Raw genomic sequence first — 25577 nt, forward strand, 5'->3', positions numbered from 1 at the left:
TCAGGAGGCTGAGGCAGGAGAATTGCTTGAGCCTGGTAGCTGGAGGCTGCGATGAGCAGAGATTACACCACTGCACTCCAGTCTGGGTGACAGTGAGACTCTGTCTCAAAAAGCAAAAACAAAATTTGAAGAACCTAACAATATAATAATACTGGCTTTTATATCTACCTATTAAACATAGATAGGATGCTATGACAAATTGCCAGACACTGTGTGGCCATAACAAATTACCATAAATTGGGTGGCTTAAAACAACAGAAATTTATTCTCTGTTCATTTTCTTCAAAGTTTTGGAGGCTAGAAGTCTGATATCTAGGTGTCATCCATGTTGGTTTTTTCTGAGGACTCTGAGACAGAATCTGTCTGATGTCTCTCTTCTAGCTTCTGGTGGCAGCTTGTAATCCTTAGTGTTCCTTGTCTTGTAGATGCATTACTCCATTTCCTGCCTTCACCTTCACATAGCACTCTCCCTGTGTGCTCACACAACATTTTCTTATAAGAACACCACTCATTGCATTAAAGCCCACACTGTACCAGTAGAATCTTTTCTTAACTAATCACATCTGCGATGATGTTACTTCCAAATAAGGTCACATTCTAATATATTAGGAGTTAGGACTGCAATATAACTTTTGAGAGGACACCAGCAACCCAAAATATGTATGTAGCTACCTTTACTGGTTTTCTTTATTTCTTCTTATGGTTTAAAGTTACTGTCCAATGTCCTTTCCATTCAGCCTAACAGACTTACATTATGATTTCTTATAGGGCAAGTGGCAAACTTTTATAAAAATCTTGCAATGTCCTGATTTCTCCCTCATTTTTGAAGGATATTTTTGCTAGATGTAGAACTCTTGGTTGACAGACTTATCTTTTAACACTTTAATATATCATCCACTGCTTTCTGACCTCCATGGTTCCTGAAGAAAAATTGGCAGTTAATCTTATTAAGGATACCTTATATGCAAGGAGTCACTTCTCTCTTGATGCTTTCAGGATTCTTTGCTATTGCTTTCAACATTTTTACTATAATGTATTTTAGTATGGTCTCTTTAAATTTATGGTACTTGAAGTTTGTGGAGCTTCTTGAATGTGGAGATTCATGTTCTTTATCAAATTTGGAAAACTTTTGGCCATTATGTCTTCAAACATATGTATGTTGGTATGCTTTATATTATCCTGCAGTTCCCTTTACAACTATTCATATTTCTTCATTTTTTTTTCTGCTTCTCAGACTGGAAAATTCCAAATGACTCATCTTCATATTCACTGGTTCATTTGACTATTCAAATCTTGTACTGAATGCCTGTAGTAAATTTTTCATTTCAGTTATACTTTTTGTTCCAGAATTTCTATTTACTTTGTATAATCTCTATCCCTTTACTAAAAATTCTCTAATTGGTGAGATCTTGTTCTCCTGATTTCCTTTAGTTCTTTGCCAATGCTTTCCTTTAACTCAATGAGCTTAATTAAGATAGTTGATTTAAAGTGTAAGTCTAGGAAACTCAATGCATGGGTTTCCTCATGGACAGTTTCTGTCCATTTATTTTTTATGGTGAATGGGTCATGCTCCCTTGCTTTCTTGCATACCTCATAATTTTTTTAATAAAAAAATGGGTATTTTGTATATTATTACATGAAAATCTGATTCTTCTTCCTTTACCAGGGTTAGTTTTGCTTCGTTTTGTGGGTTCTGGTTATTCATTTGATGAGTTTCCCAAACTATTCTAGTCTTTGTCAAGTGTGATTTTCTAAATTCTCTGTTCTTCTGGCTTAGTGATCAGCTAGTGATTTGATAGAGATGTCTTTAAATTTCTGAAGCCAAAAACCAAATTTCCAATCTCGAAGCTAGATTGTGTGTGTGTGTGTGTGTGTGTGTGTGTGTGTGTGTTTGCATGTGTGCATGTGCGCACTGAGGCATGCTTGCCACATTCTCCCAGGCAGTTTACAACATTTCTCACACCTTCACTTCCCGCTTGTGTAGAACTTGAAGAGAGAGCTCAAAGCTTAGTGCCTTTTTCCCAAGCCCCCCCAGCAGTCTGCCATGGGCATGTATATGACCTCCTAAATTCTGAGGAACATGTGGAAGCTTCTCAAAGCCTTTATTCTCCAAGACATCTTCCTTCCTAGATTGTTCTCACAGGATTCTTAATATGTTTATTGTTTGGCCCTAATTGATGTCTTTTGCCCCAGGTCACAGCAGCCAGTTCATTTATTTTTAAATGCTTTAAACAAATTCTTCTTTTATAGTTGCTTCTCTTCCCTGAGAGAATTCCTGGTTAGGTTCCATAAAGATAAGGCATTTGTGTTACTCCTTCAGAGAATCACCAAACAGGTCAAAACAGAAAACCATAGTTCTTTAGAACAAGTTCATACTGCTTCCTCTGGCACCAGAAACCCACCACAGGAATGTGGGCTGACATCTTCCAGACTGTCACTAAGCCAGGGAAAGGGGGATCAGGCAAGGGTAAGTGAAAATGCCACAAAGCTCTCCTACTGGGTTTTCAGTCACCTTTTCCTTAAAAGACAAAGATTATCAGATTAGATTTCTTTAAATGACTGAAGTATATATTATATACAAGAAATTCACTTCAATTACAGGTAGGTTAAGTATTAAAGGATGGAAAAAGATATAGCATGAAAACAAAAATCAAGAAAGCTGGAGTGACTGTATTAATATCTGACAAAGTAGACGTAGACTGCAAAACAAATACTATTTTACAAGAGTAAAGAAGAACACTATGCATTAATAAAATGGTTTTTCATTAAGAAGTTGGCCGGGCGCGGTGGCTCAAGCCTGTAATCCCAGCACTTTGGGAGGCCGAGACGGGTGGATCACGAGGTCAGAAGATCGAGACCATCCTGGCGAACACGGTGAAACCCCGTCTCTACTAAAAAATACAAAAAACTAGCCGGGCGAGATGGCGGGCGCCTGTAGTCCCAGTTACTTGGGAGGCTGAGGCAGGAGAATGGCGTAAACCCGGGAGGCGGAGCTTGCAGTGAGCTGAGATCCGGCCACTGCACTCCAGCCCGGGCGACAGAGCGAGACTCCGTCTCAAAAAAAAAAAAAAAAAAAAAGAAGTTATGGTAAATAAAATGTGCATTCCATTAATGACAGAATTTCAAATAAAGCAATAACAGAACTAAAAAGAGAATGAGACAAATCAATCTACACAGTAAATTAAATGTGTATGCCAGTAATAACATAATTTCAAATAAAGCAAGAACTAGCAGAATTAAAAGGAGAAATAGGCAAGTCAATCCACAATTATGTCTGGAAATTTCAACATGCTTTTCTTAGTGATAGACAGAAAATCAGCAATGATGTAGAATAAATGAATGATGTTTCAAACTGGATCTAATCAACATTCATAGAATTTTTCACTCAACAATAGAATGTAAGTTCAAGTGTACGTGCAATACTCATCAAAACAGACAATATTTTAGGTAATGAGACAAAATTTAGCACACATAATGCAATTGAAATATATGAAGTATGTTCTCAGGTATAAATTTAAGATAATTAAATTTAAAATCAGTGACAAAATGACAACAGGAAAACTTCCAAACATGTGGAAATTAAATGACATGCTTATATGGGACAAAAAGAAAGTCTCAATCAAAATCAGAAAATATTTTGCATTGAACAAAAATAAAATTACAATATATAAAATGTGCACCATGCAGCTAGAGTATTACTTAGATGGAAAGCTACGGCATTAAATTTCTGTTAGAAAAAAGGAAAATCTGAAAATTGTAATCTAAAGCTTCCCCCTTACATAAGCAGAAATCAAGAAACAAAATTAAAGCTGAGTTTAAAAAATAATAACTGTAAGGGCAGAAATCAATACAATATGAAAAGAAAATTAACAAAGAATCAATTAAAGCAGAAGCAGTCTTTCTGAAAAGATTAATAAAATCATTAAGTCTGTAGCAAGAATAAAATAAAGAGAACACAAATTATCATCATCAAGAATGAGAGAATATTACTTCAGGTCATACAGATTTAATTGTTTTATTGTTTATATAATATTTGTACATATTTATGGGGCACATGTGCTATTTTGTTACATGCATAGAACGTATAATGATCAAATCAGGATATTTAGGATACCTATCATCTCAAGCACTTATCATTTCTATGTGATGGCAACATTTCAAGTTCTCTCTTCTAGCTATTTTGAAATATACAATACATTGTTGTTAACTATAGTCACTCTACTCTGCTATTGAACATAAGGACATATTCCTTTTACCTACCTGTATGTTTGTTTCCATTAACCAACCTTTCTTCGTGCCCCACCCCACCACACATTTTTCCCAGCCTCTGGTAACTATCACTATACTCTCTACCTCCATGACATTAACTTTTTTAGCTCCCATGTAAGAGTGAGAACATGCAGTATTTATCTTTCTGTGCCTGGTTTATTCAGCTTAACATAATGACCTCCAGTTCCATCCGTGATGCTGCAAATTACAAAACTTTGCTCTTTCTTATGGCTGAACACTTGCATTGAGAATATATGCCTAGTTTTCTTTATCCATTCATCCATCGATGGACACTTAGGTTCATTTCATATCTTGCTTATTATAAATAGTGCTGCAATAAACATGAGGGTGCAGGTATCCCTCTGATACACTGATTTTCTTTTCTTTGGATAAATAACCCATAGTGGGATTGTTGGATTGTATGGTAGTTCTATTTTTAGTTTAAAAGGATAATAATGGAATAGTATGCACAAATATACACATGTAAAGTGACAACTTAGATGTAATAGGCCAATTTCTAAAAAAAGAACACAAACTATATAAACTCCCTCAAGAATAAATAGGTAGTTGAAATACTCTGTGACTATTTAAAAAATTGAATACTTAGTTAAAAATCTGAAAACAAAAATTCAGGGAAATTCATTAAATTTGTAGAGAAAAGTAACACCAATTCTACATAGTATCATTCAGATAACAGAGAAGGGAACACTTCTCAACTAATTTTATGAAGCCAGCATGACTCAAGTCCCAAAATCAAATTGATTACAAGAAAAGAAAACTTCAGAAAATGTATTATTTATGAATGTCAAATTTTTCTAAATGAACTTTTAGAAAATGAAATCTCAACATTAAAATGATAATATAACTTTAACAAGCTTTTTAATGCACACAATGACTTAATAGATTCATTTCTTCATATTTATTTTACTAGGTACAGCCAAATAACATAGGCAATGGCAGAACTTCCATAATGGTGGAATAGGAACCTCCGTAAATCTGCTCTTCTAGCAAAGCAATGAAAATATTGCCAATTTATGAAAATCAACATTTTCCAAAGTCTCGTCGTTCGTAAAAGGTTTGGAACAATTTGAAGATCATTTATTCAAGAAAACCTATTGAACCTTAATGAGAACAGCAGTGTTTGGGGTGTGTAACCTGGCATCCTTAATTGTGAGAAGGAAGACTTGGAGAAAAACAGGTCTGTTGAGTAACAGCACCAGAATTCTACTTTGGCCATGATGAATATTTGATGTTTATTATATATCCAATTGCTTACTTGATATTTCTACTCACATGTCTATGTCTAAAGTTGAGTGGAAGATCAGAGCTATGGATATAAAATGTGAAGTCACGCAAATGTTATTTAAAACCACTGTGCTAAGCAAGGATTTTCTTATTCAAGGCCTTCCTGGTTGCTTCATCTATGTCATCCACAAAGCTCTGTGAGAGGTATAGAACCTAAAACTGCCTACTATTGCCCTGAGAAATCTATATTTTACTTCAGTGAATTTCCAGGAATGTAATTCTAGCTGAGGAGGTGGCATTAAGTGAACAACTAACAAAGCAGAATGTCTATATATGATGACAAGGTGGGAATTAAGAAGCAGAAATATAAAGCAGGTGCAACATACTAATGAAAGCAGCCTATCTGAGCCGCAGGCCTAGCAAAGTGGCCTCTTGGGTATAGCAGAGACTATCATATGTCAAACTGTTGGAGAAGCAGAGGAATCATACCTGTATGCTTGACTATGTACCTTTAGATTTTTCTATGCCCTTTACTGTAGCTATTGGCCTCAGTCTTTCTGGTCACGTTTGCTATTGATCTAGAGATTGCTGAAGGTCCAATAAGCAGAGCAAGTGGGACAGTCAAAAAAATGGAGGTGATGGCTAGGCCTAGACTAGAAGATGCCAATGTCTATAGTTGATCCCAGTTCTATTGCCTTTGGGATGTTATTTACTGGGTCCTTCAATCTTTCCATACTGTGGAAGGGCTGGACCAGCAAAACACCATGTATTGTACAATTTTACCAAAATACTGTTATAATAAAAAAGTATTTCTGTAATAGACCCATTTACCATGTCTGGGAATTTTCTACCTTTTGAATCTAGATGGAAAGCAAAATTTGCCTACTATCATGGAAGTTACAATTATGAGAAATTTACTTTCCCATCTTCCCTCTGAGGATGTGGGCACATACTCCAGACTGGGTCAATCAGACACACCCATTCTAGACCCTGAATCAGAAATCAGTGACACAAAGAGAAAGAAGAGAGAATAATATTTTATTTCATGAGCCAGTAGGACAAATGGCAGGAACATTCAATTTCAAGAATATCAGTACTGGGGCCAAAGGTATTGGCAGTGAAACACTGACAATCACTTTGTAGCAGTGAAGATGGCAGCAGGATATGCACAAAATTAGTTCTGTGGAATGACTTTTGACTTTGCTTTTGTGAATCTGTTTTGTTCAGCCACTTTCTCCAAGTCTGTTTCTCTAGCCTTCTTTGAGATTCCATAAGGTTCAGTATGTTTTCATAATTTTTTTCTATTCAAAATAGCCAGAGTTGATTTTTGTTGCTTGCCATCAAGAACCCTGATTGATATATCTTACTTCCATTCGAATATATAAAATATATTTAATAAATGGAGTTTTACAAAAAAAGAAATCCTACATACTCTAGGATGGCAGTCTCCTACACTGGAAACCAACAATTTTGTTTCTGGTGGATGATCATAACTGGAAAGTTTGGACAAAATTTCATATTAAAAACAACTGTAAAAATGAATAGGGCTTTTATTATTATTATTATTATTTTTTTTTTTTTTTTTTGAGACAGAGTCTTGCTCTGTCGCCCAGGGAGTGGCACGATCTCGGCTCACTGCAAGCTCTGTCTCCCGGGTTCACGCCATCCTCCTGCCTCAGCCTCCGGAGTAGCTGGGACTACAGGCACCCACCACCACGCCTGGCTAATTTTTTTCTTTTCTTTTTTGTATTTTTAGTAGAGACAGGGTTTCACCATGTTAGCCAGGATGGTCTCGATCTCTTGACCTCGTGATCCGCCCGCCTCGGCCTCCCAAAGTGCCGTGATTACAGACGTAAGCCACTGCGTCCAGCCGAATGGGGTTTCTTTTTTAAAGTTTTCTTAACACAACAAATAACTGACAATACGGAAAGAAAATTAACAGTAAAAATGGAAGGGAAACTAAGAATTCAGAGAGGTAAATGATTATGAAAACTGTTTTATTTAGAAGTTTCAGGTAAAATAAATCAAAACACAGGGCCCACATAAGATAGGAAATCTAACAGTAGTGCTTTTGCACAATAATCTAGGACTTCAAAAGGCTTCAATATCTGGGTGAAGGTGAAGTGGAAGTCGGTCAAACCTCATTTGGAATCGCATCCACAGTTTGATTTGACCGGGCCATCTGGGAAAAATCAAAGCTTTAACCTTATTAACATGGTCCTGAACTGGGACTATCCCTCTAATAGAAGCACATGTGAATCCTTTTTGAAGGAAGATACTTTCATTCTAGGATTTAAATTATGCCTATAAATAATATAATATAGTGATTGGCTATAAGCATAGATAACCAAGAACTAGGAAACAAGATACCACAATAAAGAACCAGTAAAAACAACAGACAGAAAAGCCCAGATACACAAAGACTGCTTTAGGAATTGAAGTAATGAGAATTTACAGATGCGAAACACATGCTTAATTTTTTGAAAAGAAATTTTTAAGCTTAAAGATTTCTGCCCAGAAGAGGAAACCATAAAAAATTGAGGTAATAAATTTGAAAAATAACAAAATAGGATTTATGTAAATCAAAATAACAATAACTAAGAGTTAAAACATTCACAGGATACTAGATCCAGCTGAAGACAGAATTAGTGAATTAGGAGATAAGTCAAAGATACTGTTTAGAATGCAGAATAGAGAGACAAAAGATGGGAAATACATAATAGATAAAAAAAGACAAAGAGTCCAGTAAAAAGACTAAAATATATTTAATCAAAGTTTGAGAAAGAGAATAAAAAAGGAAAAAATCAGAGGCTGCACATGGGGTATATGTTCCAAGACTGTCAGGGGATGCCTGAAACTGGCTAGTACTGAGCCCTATATATACAAATATATATATATTTACATATGTATAAATAACACATACAAAATACGCATATAAATGCATATATGTCTTTATATAGAGTATTATTTATTATGCTTTATTATATTCTATATAAATAGCAATATATATTTATTTGTATTATTAATTAAATATGTTAATAATTAATATAGATTATACATATATGTATATTATATATTATATACACATAGGTAAATACATATTTATATTTATATATAAATGTATATTATATACACTTATAAATATATATTATTTATATATAATATATATCTATTACTTATATATAATGCATATATACATTTATGTATAATACATTTATAGATAAAATATAAATGTATATACAAATATATATGTATATTCACATATATACACATATATATGTATTTGTCTATATATACATACTCATGACAAAGTTTAATTTATAAATTAGGCACAGTAAGAGATTAACAGCAATAGCTACTAATAAAATACAACAACTATAGCAATATGCCAGCATCACTACTCTTCTACTTTGGGGCCACTAATACATAAAATAAGGGTTACTTGAACACAAGCATTATATCATGCCAGTCAATCTGATAACCAAGATGGCTATTAAGCAAGTAATGAATGTGTAGCATGTACAATGTGGATATACTGGACAAAGTAATGTTCCCTTGCTAAGTAGGATGGAATGGGATGGCATTAAATTTTATTATGCTACTTGAAAAAGCATGCAATTTGAAACTTAGGAATTGTTTATTTCTGGAATTTTGTCATTTAATATTTTTGGATCATGGTTGACCACAGGTGACTGAAACCATGGAAAAACGGCACATAATGGGGTGACTACTGTATTTGAACAGGTTATTACTGAGAATTTTCCAGAATTGATGAAAACACCAATCTACATAATCCAGGAAAATTAATTTTTATAGCAGAAGCCTGATTAAAGACTCTCTGTTGCATATGTTGTAAGTCAGAAGAAATTTCTTAACACATATGCAAGAGATCTACACAAATATTTTTTAACCAATATATCAGTAAGAGAAAGAAACACAAAAAGCCAGCCTAGGAAATATTAACTAGGGGGCAGAGAAAGAGGAGCCTGCAAAAGAGAAAAATTATCCTAGGGATGTAATAATCAAGAAAGCAGTGTCGTAAAAGAAGAGAGGAATGAGGAGAGTTTCAAGAAGAGAATTTCTTGCATAGTTAACAAGACCAAATAGTATTGATTAGTCCAGCCAGACAAGGAGATAAAAGCACTCATTAGATTTAGAAACAAGGAGGTCATTTTTTGACCCTGTCGGAGCAGAGCCAATGGAATGAGAGAAGAAAGCTGACTGTGAGATTTTGAGTGGGAGGCAAAAAATTAGAGGCAGTGTGAGTTGAAATCTCTAAGAAACTTGGTTTTGAACAGGATAATGGAGAAGGGAGAGGCAAGTTGGTATGAAAGTTTATATTTTTTTAGGATGAGATTCAAAATGTATGCCCATGAGGAGTCACATTAGAGTAGGAGGCTGATTGTACAGAAAAAAATAAGGAATAAATTAAAGTGCTAAGTAGCTGATAAACTGGAAGTGAATAGCATAGAAAGAATAAGGCACAATAGTGAGCAGATAAAGAGATAGAAGCGATAAAATCCAGTAACACTGAGCACACCCAGTACCAAGATCTTGGTTGTTAGTAACATTTTCCAACAAAAAGGGATCCTTAGATGAATGGCTGATTCTAGGTCTTGGTCAGAGTATACATAAGACAAGCATCTTATAAAGCCAAAAAGCAAGGAAATGCTCAAAATTTTTAAAAACCCACATATCTATGGATGAGTGTCAAAGGGACACAGGAGCCAACTGAAAGAGTTCCCAATATCCAAATCTGAAGCAATTTGGGCAACAATATAAATAACATAGTATATAACAAGTAGAAAATAAATACCTATTAGCCCACACTTACATATATAAATATATAAATGAAGGACAACAGACAAATTTCCTGTGGAGAAGAACTCTAAATAATTTATGTTGTTATTACCCACTCAAGAAAATGGAGACTTATTTCCAAAGAGTACAGAATGAAAATGGGGCAGGAAGAGTAATTTTGCAGTGGAGAAAGGTGTCAAATGCTCTCTCAGCCAGGTGATCAAGTAATTAGGAGATCCACAGTAATAAGTCACATTGATAGCATGTATGCTTGATATATGAGAACTGTACTTTACCTTTGTTATCTTCCTCCCTGAAATCCATAACCCCCATGTAATCATAAGAAGCATATCACACAAATCCCAGTTGAGGAACATTCTCCAAAATTCCTAACCAGTGCACCTCAAAATTGTCAGCATCATCAGAAACAAGGAAAGTCTGAGAATCTGTCACAGCCAAAAGGAGCCCCAGCAGACATGATGACTAAAGGCAATGTATTGTCTTGGATGGGATCCTGGAACAGAAAAAAAAAACATTCAGTCAAAACTAAGACAATCTGAATAAAGTATGGATGGTAGTAAATAATAATGTATCAATAAGGGTTAATTACTTTTAAATGTATCATAGTAATGTCAGATATTAATAGGGAAAACTGAAACAGCGTTATATGGGAATCCTTTTTGTACTATCTTCACAACTTTTCTATAAATCTAATACTATATAAAACTAAAGTTTTGTTATTAACATCATAGTAAAACTAAAAATAATGGAGAAACTAAGATAAACAAAAGTTGAAAGAATTATTTACTAGAAGATCTGCTGTATAAGAAGTACTAAAAATAATCTTTCTGGGCTGAAATGGAAAACGCTAAATAGTAACTCAAATTGACAAGAAGAAATGACAAGCACCAGTAAAGGTAGGTAAATATAAAACAGTATAAATGTATTTCCGTTTGTAACCCTATTCTTCTCCTATCTGATTAAAGAGACAATTGCATATGTAAAGTAACAATTCTAAAACTGTTCATGTGTTTATAACGTATAAAAATGTCTTTTGTATGACAAAAGTAGCACAAAAAGTAGAAAATAGAGCTATACCGAACCAAAGTTTTTGTAAACCTTTGAACTTCAGTTAGCATTAACCAAATTAGATTGTTTAAGATGCTAATTGTAAATTCCAGAGCAAGTGTTAACAAAATAACTCAAAAATGTAACACAGGAAATCACAAGGAAATTAAAATGGCATGGTAGAAAATATCTATTTAATACAAAAAAGCAATAATGCAGGAAATCATACAAAAAATGTCTCTAACCACAATGGAATGAAATCAGATATCAAGAACAGAAAGAAATTTAGAGACATTGTCAAACATGTAAAAATTAAACAACCCAGTCCTAAAAAACTAATGGATCAAGAAGAAATCACAAAGGATATTTAAAACTACTTTGAGATAAATGAAGATGAAAACACAATGTTTCAAAACTAATGGGATGCAGCTAAACCGTAGTTTAGAGATGAATTTATCACTCTGAATGCCTATATTTAAACAGAAGAGGCTGGGCACAATGGCTCATTCTCATAATCCCAGTAATTTGGAAGCTGAAGTAGGAGGATCGCTTGAGCCCACGGGTTCCAGACTGGCTTGAGCAACATAGCAAGACCCCATATCTCTACACAAAATTAAAAAATTAGCCAGGCATAGTGGCACACACCTATAGTCCTAGCTACTCGGGAGGCTAAGGTAGGAGGATCCCTTGAGCCCAGGACACTGAGGCTACAGTGATCTGTGATCACACCACTGCACTCCAGCCTGAGCAACAGAGTGAGACTCATATTTCAGAAAAAAGGAAAGAAGAGAAAAAGAAAAATATCAAACCAATAGCATACCATACCACCTTTAAGAAATTAAAGAAAGAGGAGCCATAAACCCAAAGCAAGCAGATGGAAGGAAATAATAAAGATTAGAATGGAAACAAATGAAAGAGATAACAGAAAAACAACAGAGAAAAAAATGAAACCAAAAGTTTGTTCTTTGATAAAATTTAAGAAAATTGACAAGCCTTTAGATAACAACGTTATTATACCAGTAGGACCTCATGTGGCAGGGTGAGGCCAACCTGTGGTATTGATCTTGATTATGCCCTTTAGGGGTTCTGGATTTAACCAGTTAAAAAGAAATCCCATTCACCACAAAGGTCTATCTTAGAAAGTCATGTGACTTTTTACTTGTTTCCATACTTTAAAAAAACTAATTCAGGCACAGCACAACTCTGGCCACTTAGTTTAAGCTGACCTGAAATCCTTTTGGGACTCAGCCAGTGTCATGATAGCATGAGTACACACAAGAAGTACAGTCCCAGAAGGCTCATGTAGTACCCCTAGAAACAAAGAGTTTATAATTATTAGGGTACCTCAAGTAGGACATACATTAGGCAGTACAGCTTATCAGGACCCCAATGTAGCCTCCATAATGGGAATTCCTGCCCTAAGGTTCCCAGTCCAGTCCAGAAAATTAGAATTAGTCTTGATTTCAGAGAAAATGACTAAAGTACTCTGTTCCAAACAGGTTTGCTTGCACATGACGTCAGTTTATCAACTTTAAAAGTATGGATGGCATTTGGAGGTATTCTACACAGAAGGTACAGGATCTGGGGCCACCCATTGCTATCTGAGTCAGCATACCAACAGATATGATCTTAGGCTCTGAAGTTTACATACAAAGCACTTGCAGCTGTTTGGAAAGACAGCATGAGGAGTTTTCCTTCAAGAAAAAGGGAAAGCTTCAAGGAATGGTTCTGAAAAACAGAGATCATTAATATCTCCCCTCCCCACTCCTTCTCATGTCTCCACAGGTGGCAGGGTTTTGATTTTTTCCCCACTTTTACAAAATCAGTGTGTTCCATTCAATTATCAAAACTTTACATTTTCCTCAAACATATTTTTACTTCTCACTCAGACCTTTTTGATAGAGGCAGGAGGCAGACAAATGCCTAGGCAGACAGGGTAGGGTCCCTGGTGAGACCCCACCTCCAAGCCAAAGACAGCTTAAAGCCTGAAAGCCAAGCTACAAGTCAAATTCACAGACTGGATTGAGAACCTGTTTTCCCATTTGGTGCACTTTCCTCTGATTGATCTCCCCAATGCTTCTCCTATTTTACCTATACCTACACTTCCCTAATTGTTTTTTACACTGATATGCCCACCTTTGAGTGGCACGTTTAACATTTTTTGCATACTCACAAATCCATCAGCGCTCACTCCTTTATTCTAAGCCCATAAAAGCTGTGGACTCAGCCACAGTGAGAGAGAAAGCACCTGACTCCAGGTGGGGGATCACCCGTATGTCCCCTCTCCACTGAGAGCTATTTCCTCGCTCAATAAAATTATTCTCTGCCCTTCTCACTCTTTGATTGTCAGTGTATTCTCATTCTTCTTGGACACAAGACAAGAGCTCAGGACCCACCAAACATGGGTACAGAGAAGGCTGTAGCACTGTGGCCTGCTGCCCTCCACCAGCAGAGGGCAGCTGCCCCATGTGACAGAAACAGTGGCAGGGCCGAGCCAGCCCCAAAGCTGTGGGTCGAGGCAGGGCAAGGGCGTTGCCAGCTGGGTATCTCTGGATGGCAAAAGTGATCAAGAAAAATTCTGTGTCATTTTCATCCGGGCAGGTTGTATGCAGGAGGGACAAAAGCATTTTCACAGGAAAAAAATATATACAACATAACCAGAAAGATACATGTCATGACAAAATTTTGAGTTTCAACACTTTTCAAGATGGTTTTACATAACCTCACACCCCTTTTTGTCCTGACCACTTATCCAAGTGGGTAGCCTAGAAAAGCAAAATCTCTTTCTGGGGAGAGCTGCGTTAAATAAACTGCCTTACTGAGATGTGTGCACCAGGCAAACAGTAAGGGAAGTAAAGTTAGGCCATCAGTTTATTGTTGCAAACTGTAATTACTCAAGAAAGTAAAACAAATCAACATCAGTGAGACACCCCTAAGAATGGGTCAAGTGTCCAATCTGTCATGAGTGGGCAGAGGATTCATATTCCTTGTAATATGTCCATCCCTAACTTATAATTTGAGGCAGGAATCACAGGTTAGGAATACAACTATCCTCTGCATCTGAAATGTAAGTCAATCAGCAACTCAATCTTAGATGGTTTCATCAGAGAACAAGCCCTTCCTCATGGGCATCTGCAAGTGATCCAGATAGTCCATCCAGCATCAATGATGTTTTCATAGACTAGGATCCCGCAGAAGGGTGTTTAAAATATGCAATAGAGTCCCAGAATCAGAGTTCTGCTAATTGAACCTATGCCTGCTTTCAGTTACACGCAGCTCCTGCTCAGGCTGAAACTGTCCATAAAAGGCACTATCAGCTTAGAGTCAGGTTCAGGTAATTAAGATCTGTGAATTAAGAATTCCAAAAACAGCCAGTGGTTTTTCTTCAACAGCAGCAAAGTCAAAATGTTGCAAAGACAGATAACCATGTTCCAAGTCCAAGGGACAAGCAAGGATCCCATAAACCCTTAGCGTCTATTTGACTCACTCAAAGATAGGCAGTGGGAAATCATTAGCCTATAAGTGTCAGACTCTGACAGTCCATTTGCAACATAAAAATTTCTTTTTAAAACTCTAAAAGTATATCTCCATCTAAAAATTGTCTCTTATTTCATGTTGTTTGCCCTTTCCCAGAGGTTCCAATAGACAAAAATCATAGCAAATAGCATCAGCTAGAGAGATTTATTCTGTTTGCAATACTCAAAGCATTTAAGTTATAATATTCTCACTGGGGCAAAAAGAAAGCAAATTATGTCCCATCAACACTTTCTTATATTGAGGAGATGTCTCTAGAATTTATGAAATTATAAGAATTTTATTATACATCTTTCTATGAACTGAATATTTGTGTCTCTCCACCCATCAAAAGTCTGGTTTTGAATCCCTAATTCCCAATGTGATGGTATTTGGAACTGGGGCCTTTGGGACGGGCTTAGGTTTACATGAGATCATAAGGATGGACTGCCCCTCCCCATGATGAGATTAGTGCCCTAATTAGAAAAGGAAGAGACCAGAGCTTGCTCTCACTCCTTGCCATGTGAAGATACAGCACAAAAGTAGCTGTCTGCAAACCAGGAAGTGAGCCCACCACACTAGACACAGAATCTTCCAGCACCTTGATCTGGGACCTCCCAGCCTCTGAAACTGTGAGACATTAATGTTTGTTGTTAAATCTGAATCAATGGTATTTTGTCATAGCAATGTAAACTGATTGAGACACATTTAAATGCAATAGTCACAAAAATACAATGTGAATTTTTACAATTCTCTCCTTTTTTTCTCACTGCAAACCCCTGGCAGTAAACTCAGCATGTACATTGTTAACATTATGGTTGCTTGGAGATCATTACCAGGATTCAAGATGTGTGTATTTGGGGGAGTCGAGGAAGAAGCTGTTCCGATATCTCACTGGTTTGCTCCCCGGCCCCCGCCTTTTTTTTTTTCTCTCTGGCTTATCTAAAGCTTTGCTCTAGCCATGGGAACAGATTAAACTTCTTGTCCTGCCACTTGAAGGATAGAGCAATGTAAGTTTTTAACATTTTTGACCCACCCAAAGCTTACCTTTGGAAATGTTTGGGCTGTTTTTCCTTCCACCTGGAGGCAAAAAAACAAAACCAAAGCCATTACCTGGTTGCATTTCTTTTTTGCCCTTTAGGATGACTAAAAGCAGCTAAGGAATCCAGCAAATCAACTCTCAATATAATATACCCCAGTAATAAAACAAATGACAAATCACATGAGCATCTCAATAGACACAGCAAACGCTTTCAACAAAATTTATCACCATTTTTATGATTTGCTTTTTTTTTTTTTTTTTTTTTTTGAGACGGAGTCTCACTCTGTCACCCAGGTTGGAGAGCAGTGGTGCAATCTCAGCTCACTGCAACCACTGCCTCCTGAGTTCAAACAGTTCTCCTGCCTCAGCCTTCCAGGTAGTTGGGATTACAGGCACCCGCCACAGTGCCCAGCTAATTTTTGTATTTTCAGTAGAGACGGGGTTTCACCATGTTGGCCAGGCTGGTCTCGAACTCTTGACCTCAGGTAATCTGCCTGCCTCAGCCTCCCGAAGTTTACAGGCGTGAGCCACCGCGCCTGGCCCCATTTTTATGATTTTTAAAAAACTCATCAAACTAGGAATAGAAGGAAATACCCTCACTCTAAAAAGGACATTATGAAAAAAGTATTTCTAACATAATACTTAGTTGTGAAAGACTTGATACTTTCCCCTTAAGATCAGGAACAGACAAGAATGTCTGCCTCCAGCAATTCTATTTAATATTGTACTGGAGGTTCTAGCCAGGGTAATCAAGAAAAGAGAAATAAAAGACATACAGATTGTAAATGAAGAAATAAAACTATATTCACAGATGAGATGAACTTGTATATAGACAATCCTAAGAAATCCACAAAATATTTGGAGCTAATAATTGAGTTTAACAAAGTTGTAGGATGCAAAACCAAAGAGGGTTGGGCACAGTGGCTCATGCCTGTAATCCCAGCAGTTTGGGAGGCCAAGGCGAGCAGATCACCTGAGGTCAGGAGTTCAAGACTAGCCTGGTCAACATAGCAAAACCCCATCTCTACTAAAAAGTACCAAAAAATGAGCCAGACATGGTGGCATGTTCCTGTAGTACCAGCTACTTGAGTGGCTGAGGCAGGAGAATTGTTTGAATCCAGGAGGCGGAGGCTTCACTGAGCCAAGATGGTGCCACTGTACTCCAGCCTGAGCAACAGAACAAGACTCTGTCTAAAAATAAATAAATAATAAATTTTTTTAAAAGTGAAAAAAATTAATTGTTTTTCTATTACTAGCAACGAACAATCTGAAGATAATTTTTAAGAATCCATTTCAATACCATCAAAAACAATAAAATATTTGGGAATAAATTTAACAAAAGAAAGCACATGACTTCTACACTGAAAACTATAAAAAAAACTTTGAAATATAGATCTAAATAAATCAAAAGATACTCCATTTTCATGGATTGGAACACTTAATATTGTTAAGATGGTGCTACTTCTCAAATTGATCTATAGATTTAACACAATCCCTATCAAAATAGCAGCTGGCTTTTTTTTTTTTTTTTTTTTTTTTTTTTAGAAACTGTCAAACTGTTTTGAAAACTCTTATGGAAATGCAGGGGAATCTAAGTATTTTTAAAAATCATGAAAAAGAAGAACAAAATTGGAAGACAACACTTCCCAATTTTAAAACTTACTACAAAGCTACAATATTCAAAATTGTATGCTAATGGAATATGGATAGACATATAGATAATGTAATACAATTGAAAGTCCAGAAATAAACTCTTATAGTCAACTGATTTTCAACGAGGGTGACCTGACCATTCAATGTGTGAAAGATCTGTCTTTTTGGCCAGGCACAGTGGCTCATGTCTGTAATCCCAGCACTTTGGGAGGCTGAGGTGGGCGGATCACAAGGTCAGGAGATCGAGACCATCCTGACTAACACGGTGAAACCCCGTCTCTACTAAAAATACAAAATTAGCTGGGCATGGTGGTGGGCGCCTGTAGTCCCAGCGACTGGGGAGGCTGAGGCAGGAGAATGGCATAAACCCGGGAGGCGGAGCTTGCAGTGAACAGAGATCGTGCCACTACACTCCAGCCTGGGCAACAGAGCCAGACTCCATCTCAAAAAAAAAAAAAAAAAAAAAATCTGTGTTTTCAAAAAATAGTGCTGGGACAACTAGATATCCATATGGAAAGAGTGAATTTGGACCCCTACCTTACACTCTGTGTAAAAATTAACTGAAAGTGGATCATAAACCTAGATATTGAACCTAAAACTATACAACTTAGAAAAAACATAGTGGTAAACCTTTGTAACCTTAGATAAGGTAATCGATTTTTAGATATGACATAAAAATACAAGCAACAGAAGAAAAAGTAGGTTGGATAGACTTCATTACATTAAAAATTTGCATGCCATAAAGATACACAAGACAAAAACCCACGGAATGAGAGAAAATATTTATAAATAATATTTGATAATGATCTAGTATATAATTTATGTAAAGAGTTCTTACAACTCAATAATAAAAGATAAATAACCCAATTAAAAATGGACAAAGGATCTGTATAGATTTTTCTCAAAAGAAGTTATACAGATGACCAATAAGCACAGGGAAAGAAACTCAGCTTCATTATTCATTTGGGAAATGTGAACCAAAAATCACAATAAAATACTACTTCACCTCCACCAGTACAGCTAAAATAAAAAGACAGACAACAAGAAAATTGGTGAGGATATGGAGAAATAAGGATCTTCATGCATTTCTATTGGGAATGTATAATGATGCAGCTGCTTTGGAATACGTTTTTATAGTTCCTCATAATTTAAGAATAGAGTTACCATATGGCCTAGCAGTTCTGTTATTAGGTATATAGTATATACTCAGGAGAAATAAATGCATATTTTAACACAAATACTAATACATGAATTTTTATAGCAGATTGATTTGCAATAGCCAAAAAGTAGAAAAAAAAGTCCATCAACCAATGAATGGATTAAAAAATGTGGCATATCTATACAATGGAATCTTGTTCAGTAACCAAAAGGAATAAAGTACTGATACAAGTTTAAACGTAAATGAATCTTAAAAATATTATGCTAAGTAAAAGAAACTAGAAACAAAAGGCAACACAGTTTATGTGATTCCATATATATGAAATAACCAGAACAGGCAAATCCATAGAGACTAAAAACATAATAGTATTTGCCAGGGGCTGAGGGGAAGGGGAAATGGGGATTGACTACCAATTGGTATGAGTTTCCTTTTGGGGTAACAAAAATGTTCTGGAAATAGTGGTGATGGTTGCACAACTCTGTGAATACACTAAAAAACATTAAATTATGCATTTCAGTGTTGATGAATTTTAAGATATGTGAACCTTTATAAAATAAGAACCAAAAAAAACACTTTCTAAATCATGGTATATTATATATGTTAATAGGGCCTTGAGTTACAGAGGTGTATGTATTTGTTAAAATTTGCCAATAGTAGAGTTGTGAGTTGTGCATCTCACTTGACATAAATTTTACCTCAAGAAAGAATAAAGCACATATAAATATTGATCTCTAGTTAACTACATGCATATCAGAATATCCAGAGTTAAAGTATTCTGATGTGCAACTTTCTTTGAAAAGAATCAAAATAAGTTCGACTGTTGAATGGACAGAAGGATGAATAGAGAGATGGATATCTAATAAAGCAAATATTGCTAAACATTGTTGGTAGAATCTAGGTAGTGAGCTTATGGATATTCAATTTATCATTCTTTCAACTTTTCTGTATGTTTAAGACGGTTCATATTAGTCAAGATAGGAGGATCATTTGAGGCCAGGAGTTCAAGACCAGTCTGGGCAACATAGCAAGACCCCATCTCTTCCAATTATTTTTTTAATTTTAAAAAATTAAAAAAAAAAATAACCAAGCATGGTGACACATGTGTGTAGTCCCAGATACTTGGGAGGCTGAGGCAGGAGGATTGCTTGAGACCAAGAAATCGAGGCCATGATCACGCCACTGCACTTCAGCCTGGATGACAGAGTGAGACCCTGTCTCCAAAAAGGAAAAATGTTCATATTAAAATGTTGGCCAAAAATGACTCTGTTTTATCTATAACACATGTTATTTACTGCATTTCTTATCTACCAAACTTACTACATTCATTCACCAGATATCTATTGAGGGCTCTATCTATTTTCCAGGAACTGTTCTAGATATACTGGATACATTTATGAACGAAACAGACAAAACTCCCTGCCTTAGTTGCTAGTGGGATTCAAACAACAAACAAATAGAAGTATAACTTGTCAGGTATGGGCAAATACTATGAAGATAATTAGAGTATCAGGAAAGAATTATCCACACTAATGCATCTACTTCCACATCTTCCTCACTCTTCAATGTCTCATAATCTACGTTTTATTCCCACCATTTTAAACTTCTTTTTTTAAAATTTTTAAATTTTTTATTTTTTTTATTTTTTTCCTTTTTAAAAATTTTTTATTTTTTTATTTTTTATTATTATTATACTTTAAGTTCTAGGGTACATGTGCATAATGTGCAGGTTTGTTACATATGTATACGTGTGCCATGTTGGTGTGCTGCACCCATCAACTCGTCAGCACCCATCAACTCGTCATTTACATCAGGTATAACTCCCAGTGCAATCCCTCCCCCCTCTCCCCTCCCCATGATAGGCCCCGGTGTGTGATGTTCCCCTTCCCGAGTCCAAGTGATCTCATTGTTCAGTTCCCACCTATGAGTGAGAACATGCGGTGTTTGGTTTTCTGTTCTTGTGATAGTTTGCTAAGAATGATGGTTTCCAGCTGCATTGGCGATCATTAAAAAGTCAGGAAACAACAGGTGCTGGAGAGGATGTGGAGAAATAGGAACACTTTTACACTGTTGGTGGGATTGTAAACTAGTTCAACCATTATGGAAAACAGTATGGCAATTCCTCAAGGATCTAGAACTAGATGTACCATATGACCCAGCCATCCCATTACTGGGTATATACCCAAAGGATTATATTTCATGCTGCTATAAAGATACATGCACACGTATGTTTATTGCGGCACTATTCACAATAGCAAAGACTTGGAATCAACCCAAATGTCCATCAGTGACAGACTGGATTAAGAAAATGTGGCACATATACACCATGGAATACTCTGCAGCCATAAAAAAGGATGAGTTTGTGTCCTTTGTAGGGACATTTTAAACTTCTTAATAAAACATAATCATTTTTCTTCAGTCCTCACTGCTCTTCTCCACAACCTGTCAGTAGCATTCAACATTGTTACCCACTCCCTTCTTAAATGTAGACCCCCCTCTGGTGCTCCACATTTAGCTGCCTTCTTATAACTCTCTTTAACTATGGTTTCATATACCTCCACAGCTTCATTTATCAGATATTTCCAGTTCTGACTTATCTTCTACATCCTAGATTGGTATTTTAACCACCAGAAACACCTTTATTTCTAGACATCTACCAGTACCTGAAACTTCATATGAACAAAGACAAATTCATCATTGACCCCGCAGGACCATTTTGTTCTCTGGGTTTAATATATTTAGAGATGGTACTACTCAGGGTACAAAATTCAATTCTACCTTGGTCTTATTTTCTCCCTCAGAACCAACAAGTCATGGAAGGCCGCCCTTTATTTCTTAGTGATATCACTCAAGGACCCAGGCATCCTAGTAACATAGGAATACAGGAATCTGAACAATAACCTCATAGCCTGTACTTATTTCTCAGCTTTTCTGGTACCCATTTGGGACTTGCAGCCCTCCCAAAAGTGATACTATAATCCCTTTGGATTGGAAGAGGATGTTCTACCAGACAGAGATGTAAAGAGCATGGTCAGCAACAGCTCACATAGAAGGAATCTTGATGAAAGCCCAATAAAGTACCATCTCTTCCAACTTGGCATGGTGATCACAGCTGGTCACTCTGTATCTCAGTTTTCTCATCTGTAAAGTGAGAAAGATCGAATTTACCACATAGGGTGGTTATGAGGATTTAAAGTCTTAATACAGGCCTACCTTGGAGATATTACAGGTTTGGTTCCAGACCACCACAATAAAGTGAATATTTCAGTAAAGCAAGTCACACAAACTTTTTGGCTTCCCTGCCCATATAAAAGGTATGTTTACACTAATACTGTAGTCAGTTAAGTATACAGTAGCATTATGTCTAACAAACAATGTACATACCTTAATTAAGAAATACTTTATTGCTTAAAAAAATGTTTACAGTTGTCTGAGCCTTGAGTAAGTTGTAATCATTGCGGAGATGAAGGGTCTTGCCTCAATGTTGATGGCTGCTGACTGATCAGGGTGGTGGTTGCTGAAGGCTGGGGTGCCTGTGGCAATTTCTTACAATAAACAATAAAGAAGTTTGCCACATCGACTATTTCTTTCACAGAAGATTTCTCTGTAGCATGAGATGGTGTTTGATAGCATTTTACCCACATTCTTTCCAAAATTTGGAGTGAATCCTCTGAAATCCTCCTATTGCTATATCAACTAGGTTTATATAATATTCTAAATCACTTTCTGTTATTTTAATAATGTTCACTGGATCTTCACCAGGAGTAGATTCCATTTCTCAAGAAACCACTTTATTTGCTTCTCCATAAAAAGCGACTCCTTATCCATTCAAGTTTGATCATGAGATTGTGGCAATTCAATGACATCTTCAGGCTCCATTTTTAATTCTAATCTCTTGCTGTTTTGCTACATCTTCAGTTACTTTCTCCACAGAAGTCTTAAACTGCTCAAAGTCATCCACAAGGGTTGAAATCAACTTCTTCCAAACTCCTGTTAATGTTAATATTTTGACCTCCTCCAATGAACCATGAATGTTCTTAATGGCATCTAAAACGGTGAATTCTTTCCAGAAGGTTTTCAATTTACTTTGCTCAGACCCATCAGAGGAATCACTATCTATGGTAGCTATATGTGTTTCTTAAATAATAAGACTGAAAGTCAAAATTACTGCTGATCTATGGGCCGCAGAATCATATTGTGTTAGCAAGCATGACAATAACATGAATCCCCTTGTACATCTCCATAGAGCCCTTGCATGACCAGGTGCATTGTCAATGAGCACTAATATTTTGAAAGGAATCTTTTTTTCTGAGCAGAAGTTCTTAACAGTAGGCTTAAAATATTCAGTAAACTATGCTATAAACAGATGTGCTATCATCCAGGCTTTGTTGTTCCACTTATAGAGTACAGGCAAAGTAGATTTTGCATAATTCTCAAGGGCCCTAGGATTTTTGGAATGGAAAATAAGCACTGGCTTCAGCTTGAAGTCACCAGCTGCATTAGCCCCTAATGAAAGAGTCAGCCTGTCCTTTGAAGCTTTGAAGCCAGGCATTGATTCCTCTCCAGCTATGAAAAACCTAGATGACATCTTCCAGTATAAGGCTTTTTGGTTAGGCTTTGGCTTAAGAGAATGTTGTGGCTTCTTTGATCTTCGATCCAGACACTCAAACTTTCTTCATATCAGCAAGAAAGCTGTTTTGCTTTTTTATCATTCATATGTTCACTGGAGTGGCACTTTTAATGTTCTTCAATAACTTTTCCTTTGCATTCATTACTTGACTAATTCTTTGATGCCAGAGACCTAGTTTTTGGCCTATCTTGGCTTTTGATATGCCTCCTTCACTAAGCTTAATCATGTCTAGCTTTTGATTTAAAGTAAGAAACATGTGATTCTCTTTCTTCCACTTGAACACTTGGGGGCCACTGTAGGGCTATTCATTGGCTTAATTTTAATATCATTGTGTCTCAGGAAGTAGGGAGTCCTGAGAAGAGGAAGATAGATGGGGAAATGATCAGTTGGAGCACTCAGAATACATACAACATTTATTAAGTTCACTGTCTTATATGGGTACGGTTTATGGTACTCCGAATCAATTACAATAGTAACATCAAGGATCATCATAACTGACATAATAATGAAAAACTTCGAAATATTCCAAGAATCACCAAATTGTGACAGAGACATGAAGTAAGCACATGCTACTGGAAAAATGACACCAATATATTTGCTTGATACAGAGTTCCCACAAACGTTCAATATGTAGAAAACACAGTATCTGTGACATGCAATAAAGTAAAGGGCTATAAAATGAGGTATGTTTGCACACACAAAGATTTTATAACAACTCATGGCATATATTGTGCCATATAAGTGTTAGCTGCTGCTATTATCACTATTATAATATCTGGATTTGACTCATTATTTTTAAATGTGAGTTAGTCTCATTCCTTGGATTGTAAGGTTAAAAAAACTAACAAGAAATGTCAATACTTATTTCATGCTTACTATATGTGAGACACCATTCTAAATACCTTACATGCATTGGTTTAATCTTCATAACAGTGTTATTAACAAACTTAAGGTTTGTTATTTTTCTCATTGTATAAATGAGGAAAGTGAGTTCCAACTCTAGCTATCTTCTTTGTTTAGGCCTCAGGAAAAAGCAATCAATGGAACAGCTACGGAATAAGGTGGGCCTATATGTATTGAACATGTTGTTAATGAACAAGTTAAGAAGAGACTGTGCAAAGCAACATGAGCGATTCCATTGGTTTTAAGAAAAAGTTCAGGTTACAGAGTGGAGAGAGCGAGGAGGCTGCATCTGGCTCCCACTCTCACAGCCACTGCAGTACATTGAGCTCCATAGAGACTGCTCCAGGGCAGGTGAGAGCCAAACAGGCACTGAGTGATTCTGCCTTGCTGAGGAAAAATAATGTAGGCAAAGGAGATCCTAAGAAGCTGAAAGGCAAAATGTCATCACATCATGTGCAATCTTTGTGTAAACTTCCTGGGAGGAGCACAAGAAGCAGCACCCAGATGCTTCAGTCAACTTCTCAGAGTTTCCTAAGAAGTGCTTAAAGAGGTGGAAGACCATGTCTGCTCAAAAGAAATGAAAATTTGAAGACTCAGCAAGGGTGAAGACTCAATGGACATGGCTCATTATGAAAGAGAAATGAAAATCTATATCCCTCCAAAAGCAGAGACCAAAATGAAGTTCAAAGATCCCAATGCACTCAAGAGGCCTCCTTTGGCCTTTTTCATGTTCTCTTCTGAGGATTGCCCCAAAATCAAAGAACATCCTGGCCTATCAGTTAGTGATGTTGCAAAAAAACTGGGAGAGATGTGGAATTACACTGCTGAAGATGACAAGCACCCTTATGAAAAGAAGGCTGTGAAGCTGAAGGAAAAATACGAAAAGGATATTGCTGCATTTGGAGGTAAAGGAAAGCCTGATGCTGCAAAAAAGGCAGTCATCAAGGCTGAAAAAAGCAAGAAAAAGAAGGAAGAGGATAAAAAAGAGGAATATGAAAATTAAAAAGGTAATAATGAATAAGTTGGTTCTAGCAGTTTTCTTATTGTCTATAAAACATGTAAGTCCCCTGTCCATAACTCACTCCTGTTAAAGGAAAAAATTAAAATATAAGCTGTACATGATTTGTTTTTAAACCTTACAGTGTCCGTGTGTGTGTGTGTGTGTGTGTGTGTGTGTGTGTGTGTGTGTGTGTGTATAGTTATCCCACTACTGAACGTGTCTTTAGATGGCCACAGACTGCCTGGTATGATATGGGAGTTGTAAATTGGCATGGGAATTTAAAGCAGGTTCTTGTTGG

General features: G+C 36.4%; 1 pseudogene; it reads left to right on the forward strand.

The window, feature by feature from the left end:
* Positions 1-24501: 24501 nt before the first annotated feature.
* Positions 24502-25282, forward strand: LOC112616296 (annotated as a pseudogene).
* Positions 25283-25577: the final 295 nt, after the last annotated feature.

The sequence above is a fragment of the Theropithecus gelada genome, chromosome X (assembly GCF_003255815.1).
Source record: "Theropithecus gelada isolate Dixy chromosome X, Tgel_1.0, whole genome shotgun sequence".
NCBI lineage: Eukaryota > Metazoa > Chordata > Mammalia > Primates > Cercopithecidae > Theropithecus > Theropithecus gelada.